The sequence below is a fragment of the Procambarus clarkii genome, unplaced genomic scaffold (assembly GCF_040958095.1).
Source record: "Procambarus clarkii isolate CNS0578487 unplaced genomic scaffold, FALCON_Pclarkii_2.0 HiC_scaffold_1417, whole genome shotgun sequence".
Lineage (NCBI taxonomy): Eukaryota > Metazoa > Arthropoda > Malacostraca > Decapoda > Cambaridae > Procambarus > Procambarus clarkii.
In genome coordinates, this window is record NW_027190445.1 from 1 (window position 1) to 7,500 (window position 7,500).

Below are 7,500 nucleotides of genomic sequence, written 5' to 3' on the forward strand. Positions count from 1 at the left end.
TACAAATCTTTGTCATTTACTCGCCCAAAATTTGATTAATGGATACCAGGATTCCACAAAGAGCATTACCTTCTATACCACAAATAAAAACAGCAATAATGATCTACAGTGTAATTTTCATTTAGAAGGTGAGAGTAGTTCAACTTGTGCTTGTCTGTTGAATGAAATAAACCGCCTTACTCTTATGTTCATATCGGCTAGTCAAGAGCTATATACGACAGAATATAAAGATTACATTAATAGTAATCATAGGGATAAGGAACGAATGTGCCAATATATGGCTGAACGTGAAGTCGAATACAAACTGCAAGCGCTGTTGCTCAGTATGGTTTGGCCCGAGAAAATACATTGGCAATGTAGGAGAAACATAAATGGAATGGATGTAGGCGTAACAATTCTAAACTCTCTTGTTAAAAATAAATATAACTGGATTCAATGGGAGGTTAGGAATTATAACAAACACGTAATGAAGCAAACAAGGGTGAATCATCAAGATTCATATATCATAGCAAATATTCTGATCTTTTTAGGGTATGAAGAAACACATAATATATGTAAACTACCATAACAACAATCCTAAAACATTTCATGCTAAGAAGATAATAAAACTAAATTATTTTCAAATGCATGACTTAAGAAAGAACCTGGGACATTGTTTAGCTTAACAATATGAAAGATGCAAGAATAAGGATTTTTTTTTTTTCAATGGTCACAAAGGGTTGACATGTTTCATTCCATATTAATTCCACTGTAATTTTCATTAAATAAAAGTGTGCATGTTTTTATTTGTTTAAATTTTGCCTTGGTAATTATTATTCAGTGTATTCAGTGTAGGTTATCGAAAGGGCAGGACTGTATGGGACATATGTTGTTTTCGTTGTGTTTGTGAATTGCCTAGATAAGCTATAGTAATAAGTACCACATAAAAGTCCCGGTTCTGACTAATAGCTGGTTGCCGGAAGCACTGTGTTAGCTGAGCCACATATATAAATATCCGTGGCCACTCTCACTACATCCACTAATGGACGGCCATCCAGCCAGCCCACCACACACGCTTTGCTGCCCTTCCAAGAAAAAGTTGTACGAAGATGCTTTCCCAGATTAACCCTAGGCAGAGACAAGCTGAGTTGATTAAAAAATTGAAAAGAATGGAAACACACTTGAAGAAGAAAAAGAAAGAGTTGATTTACCTCAAGAATGAGAATAAGATGTTAACACAGAAGAATGTTGTTATCTACCAGAAGTTTCCACCAACCAACAAGAGAGTGAACTAGAAAATAGAATATATAAGGGAGGAAGAAAAAGAAAGAGTTGATTTACCTCAAGAACGAGAATAAGATGTTAACACAGAAGAATGAAGTTTCCACCAACCAACAAGAGAGTGAACTAGTACCTCAAGAACGAGCGTAAGATGTTAACACAGAAGATGCCACCAACCAACAAGAGAGTGAACTAGAAAAAATAGAATATCCACTATTATTAAAGTGTTTATAATAATAATAATAATAATAATAATAATAATAATAATAATAATAATAATAATAATAATAATTTTTATTTGGGGGAACATTGTTGAAAAAACAGAGAATGTGCAGAGACTTAATGTCTAACATATTCAGGGATTTGGGTACCGAGTGATGTCTGGGGCCAGAATTGGATATTGTCCTAATAGCAGCTTTGTGTTGAGTAATTAGAGGACGTAAGTGATTTTGGGTAGTAGAGTCCCAAGCACAAATACCATAGTTGAGATATGGATAGATAAGGGAGTAATAGAGAGTCACCAGGGCAGGGCGTGGTACATAATATCTAATAAATAATAATAATAATAATCTTTATTTAGGTAAGGTACATACATAAAGAGATTTACAAAGTTTGTTGGCTTTATAGATAGAGCTAGTACATACAATGCCTAAAGCCACTATTACACAAAGCGTTTCGGGCAGGAAAAACATTAATGACTACAGCTTAAAACTAATGGGTAAAAAGAAAAGATGTGATGAGTATTGCCAAACAGAATATAGAAAGTTTTGTCAATGTTAAGGGTGAGTTTGTTGGCAGTTAGCCACAGATGGACTTTATTTAGCTCAGTATTTACTGTGGCATTTAGAGCAAGGGGATCAGGCCAAGTATGCTGCCCTGGGGAACACCAATGTTGATGGGTAGGGTGGGAGAAATTGTATTATTCACAGAAACACATTGGAGCCTGTCAGTAAGGTAGGATTTGAGGTATTGTAGGGAGTGTCCTCTGACACCATAATGATGTAATTTAAGAAGAAAGTTTTGGTGGTTGACAGTATCGAAAGCTTTACACAGGTCCACAAATAACCCAACAGGGAACTCATTTTTATCAGAGCTGTATGAATCGAGTTAAGCATACTAATAAGTGCATCGTTAGTGCTTTTTGGGGGCCTGAAGTCAAAAATTTGACAAGTTTGGCAGGATTGATATAGGTCTGTAGTTGTTAACATCTGTGAGATCACCACATTTGTGGACAGGCGTTACTCTCGCTTTTTTTAGAATATCTGGAAAGGTTTGGAGTTCAAGTGACTTGGGCTAAAGATCTAATAGGCTTTAGGTACAGAGACTGGCGATAGTTCCCTGTAAAATCAGAACCTGAAAGCTGAGTGTGTGTGTGTGTGCCAGATTTAACCTTGTTTGTGTTAATATGCTATAAAATTTGTGTGAAGATGCTCTGGGAAAATGAAGGAAATCAACCATTCCAATAAATATATTTTTCTAACTACATACATAAATACAATAATTATATTATAAAAAAAAAACAGTACCACCCAATTTAATATCATAAAATTGTGTAGTGAGTACAATAGGGCATGAATGATAGATACTACTACTAACCTTAAATAGGGGAAAATCAACAGGTGGTAACAGCAATAATAACAATTGAGTTGGCCCACCCACATCGGGTGGCCCTGGATGAATTATTAAATAATTAATCATCAGTAGGGGGCCATTTCTTGATATATATTTAGTAAAAATGTAAGGTCCTCAATGAAAGCATTATCTAATTGAGACTTACTAATAGACTCTTGGTAGAAGATAGCATCTGCTATGTCTTCATGCCTGCAAAAATAGGCTGCCGAGTGCAAATGATGAGGATAATTTGAAGAATAATGAAGTGCTAAATGTAAGTGTTGAATATACCTTTTACTGGTTATCAGGTAAAAAGGACAATTTCGACATTGACAAGCATTACCCAACAGCCATACATTTGGTCGGTATTTCTTATACACGTCTTCAAAAGTGTCATTTGTTACCTGAACTCCTCGTCCAGAAGCCTCTATTAGGATTTGTGACCTTGTCATGGGGCGCACAATTTCTCTGTGTGTTGATAAATATTCCTGCAACCACAAATCCTTTTTATGTTGAACAATTATATTTTCAAACTCCTTGTAAATATTGAGACAATTCTCCTGGTGAACCCGCTGAGTCACTAAAGCTTGGACGTTATCACTAACATTTGAAGTTAGCCGTTCACGAGAGTCTCTATACTGTAGGGCATGTGCAGTATAAATAAACACGTTGTGTTCATTAAACATATTGTCAATAACGTCTTCCTTTAGACCAACTTCTTTAGCAAAAATTCGCAATGAAAACCAAGATATATCTCCAGCCAGAAAAACATCCCGTAGCTTCTCTACCTTTTTCATATCCACAGCTATGGGGATCTGTTTTAACTTTTCCTTAATATTTTGCATGTCCTCGTCTTTAAAATGTTTTCTGGCTGTCTTCTCAACCTCTTCTAAGGTATAAAAATCCTTAAGGGTTAGGTTTTCTGAGGTCGCAATGTAGTTCTTCACCCATTCTTCTTTAAGCTTTTCATCAACAAGTGTTTTGGCAAAGAAATCAGTGAAGGGTGTGGAATTCTTTTCCTGTTTCTTATATTTAGAAAGGCAACGACCAATGTATTCTAAGAGAATCATCCTCACAACTTTGATAACAACTTTATCCTCTAGAGGAGTCTCATCACTTCGTTGATGTAAGTAAAGTATAAACATAGGTTTAATTAGTGACTCACATTTTATGGGTTTTTCCCCCAAATTTCTTTCAAAACTCTCTGTCATGAGTGCTTGGGCCGTGTCATTGATAAGCACTTGCCAATATTTCTTAAAACTTGGTCGGTGGAGATACCCCGATGTTGCTGTTGCTTCTATGTGTGCAATACGCAATCACACAAACTCGGGCCTAGGCTGAGTTGGGTTTTCAAACAGAATCCTCATCCAGGTCACTCCTAAAGCTGCCATGTGAATGTCAAAATCAATAATGTATGGATTTTTTGTGATTGCATAAGTCGCACACATCGCGTAGAGTCTTGTACCCATTAATGGGGCCATAATTTGGGAAGCATCTTGAGAAAAGATCGGGATTATGGCATTTAAGTTATTATCAGATACCAACTCCACTACTTTGCTCTTTTCTATGGCAACCTGGCTCATGATAGTATATGGCCATTTCAGTATTCTAACACTATATGACCATGGATTGATTGTTACAGAGTTACTATGTGGAGTATACACGGGAATGCCAGAGATCGTAAACAGTTTTAAAAACTCATATTTATTATTACTATTCAACATCGTGGGGAAATCTCGATCTTGCAAGTCAGATATAGTGGAGGTCATTGTTACTTGACAATAATCATCTGGATCATTTTTTATGCGCATTATCAACTTTTTTGTTCTTCATAAATCTCCATGAACATTTTACAATCATTTCTATAATCTTCATCTGAATGACCTTTCATCTGAAGACATTTAGTTTCATATTTTCCACCTCTTACTGTTGTACTCAGAATAGTTTCAGCCAGATCTTTTTCATTTTGGAATTTTTCAGTGGTTAATATTACTCTTATTTTATTAAGCAAGGATCTTAACTCTAATTCATATTTTTTAAATTCTTTTTGTTCTAACCGATCTCGAATAGATCTACTACTGAGTTCCTCACTAGCTTGAATTGATTTCAAAATTCTTTCCATTAAAGGTAATACATCTAAAGGAACTGGTTCTTTCTTATTATTAATTTGAATAATAACCGAATTCCATTGTCGAAATACTTCATTCAACTCAAATAATGATATACGACGAAACTGGGGTGAAATGTGACATCCATTATTACCATATATTAATCTAAGTTGTTTCACTTGTTCTTGTTCACAGGCAAAATATACCCACTCATTCAGGTAGAATTTGTCCTTGGCTATACCCCCTGGCAGTAAGAAACCTTTCACTGACAACTTCAGGATCGGTGAAGTTCCATCAGATATGTATCCACCAATTTTCTTCATCTCTTCCTCTAATTCATCTGACGTTTTCGCCCAGAAAAGTGAAGGCATATTGGTACTACCATTGTGCAAACGCGACCTTATATCCAGACTATACTGAACGGGAAAGTCACATCCCACACCTAACACAAAAACCTCACAAATCTTATTCTCAACCTCATTCATTTTGTCAATAACATGACTTGGCTGAATCAATGTTGTATTATGATGGCCGTCAGTAATAAGAAACACTTTGATATACCTCTCCTTACATTGGTAAACCTCATGTACAATAGTTTGTAGGGCACCAGTCAAATCTGTTTGACCATTAGCAAAATCACTATTTATTAGGTTTGTTTCTGATCGTTTTAATTCAACTTTACTGCCAAACACGAACAGATTCGTTCTCCCTACCAAATGAGGTGCCACATATTCGTTCCACCCTGTCATTACACCATTCCAGTAAATGAACATGGATCCTGACACATCTGCCATGAGAATATTGTAGGTACTTGCTTGATGAGACACATTATTCTTTGGATCCGCTCCCGTTAATAATAAATCTGGTACTTTAGCTGGCATCTGGAACACTATGTGAGTCTTCTCTTCACCTTCGACATTCTTCTCTTTAATAATACAGAGTTCCATTTCCAATATCCCAAAATCATTCGTCTCTTGTTCATCATCTTCCTTGTAACACCCAGGACCCCCCCCCCTTAGAGTTCACACCCAGGGAAGTCTTCTCCAAGAGGTCAGCCCAGATGACCTCCGGTTTATCTTGTATATTGATTAAAAATTCATGGGTTAGTCTTATTCAGCATAGTTTCAAGTATGTAATATTTCATGCAAGGAAATTAGACTCCAGATTCTTATGTGTAAACATCCCTGGATCTCCCCCTTTTGGCCAGGTCAGAGGTCAGTCACACACGTAATTAATAACTCCTCTCTTGAAGAGTGTATGGTGAATGTCAAACAAGCTTTTTGAAATATTTCTTGAGTGTTTGTACACTTTTGGTGGGTAGCAACAGCAGATCTCCCCCTCCCCCCTGTGCGGGTTGTATATAGAGGGCCTGTAGGAACATCCCAGCAAACATTTTCATGTTTTTAAAACATCCTAAAAACGACATTTCATTGTTTTCAGCACGTTTATAATTACGTTTAGAAAAGTTTTTTTGAGAACTTTTATATACAACCTTAGAACGTATATAATTAACATTTCTAAAAACTTTTTTATGATCTTTTAATTACCTACATTAAAGCGTTTAGGGTAAATTAGGGTATAATAATTTTGTAATTCATATCTGAAATAGAAAGGGAGAGAAAGAAAGAAGACATATCTGAGATAGAAATGGACATCCTATATATGTATGTGTAAATTACAAATAAATAGGGTACAAAAAGAGAATTAAAATATTATATTTATTTAATTAAGAATGAGTAATACAACAAAATATATGTAATAGCTCGAAATATATAGACTATCTATAACAGAATATAAAAGTAAAAATTTAAAAATCTATATATGCAATATGTGAACACAATAGATTTTGTGATCAAGCAGCCTGTGATTCATGTCATGCTGAGATCAGTCTGACGTTATAAGCAGTTATTGTTACTTAAAACTAAAACAAGTAAAATTTTCCGAGTATACATATAACACTATAGTTTTTCTATGACTAATAATAAAAATCTATTAATCAAAAGTTTAGGACTAATTAACTAAAAATAAAAATCTACAAGTGAATGTAAACACAGTCAAGTATAATATTCATGTAGAAAGAGAAAGAAAAAGAGAGAGAAGGAAAGAAAGAGAAAGAAAGAAAGGGAGAAAGAGAAAGAAAAGAAAAAACAGTCATGTATAATATTCATATTAGCACCATGCAATATAACTTAGATTAAGTAAAAAATCTCAGACATTTTTAAATCAAATGAAATATGAGAGCCAGAGAGAGAGACCCAGAGCCAGAGAGAGAGAGCGAGAGCCAGAGAGAGAGCGCCACAGAGCCAGAGAGAGAGAGCGTGAGCCAGAGAGAGAGAGAGTCAGAGAGAGAGAGAGTCAGAGAGAGAGAGAGAGCCAGAGAGAGAGAGAGAGAGCGAGAGAGAGAGAGAGAGAGAGAGAGAGAGAGAGAGAGAGAGAGAGAGCCAGAGAGAGAGAGAGAGAGCCAGAGAGAGCCAGAGAGAAAGAGAGCCAGAGAGAGCGAAAGAGCCAGAGAGAGCGAGAG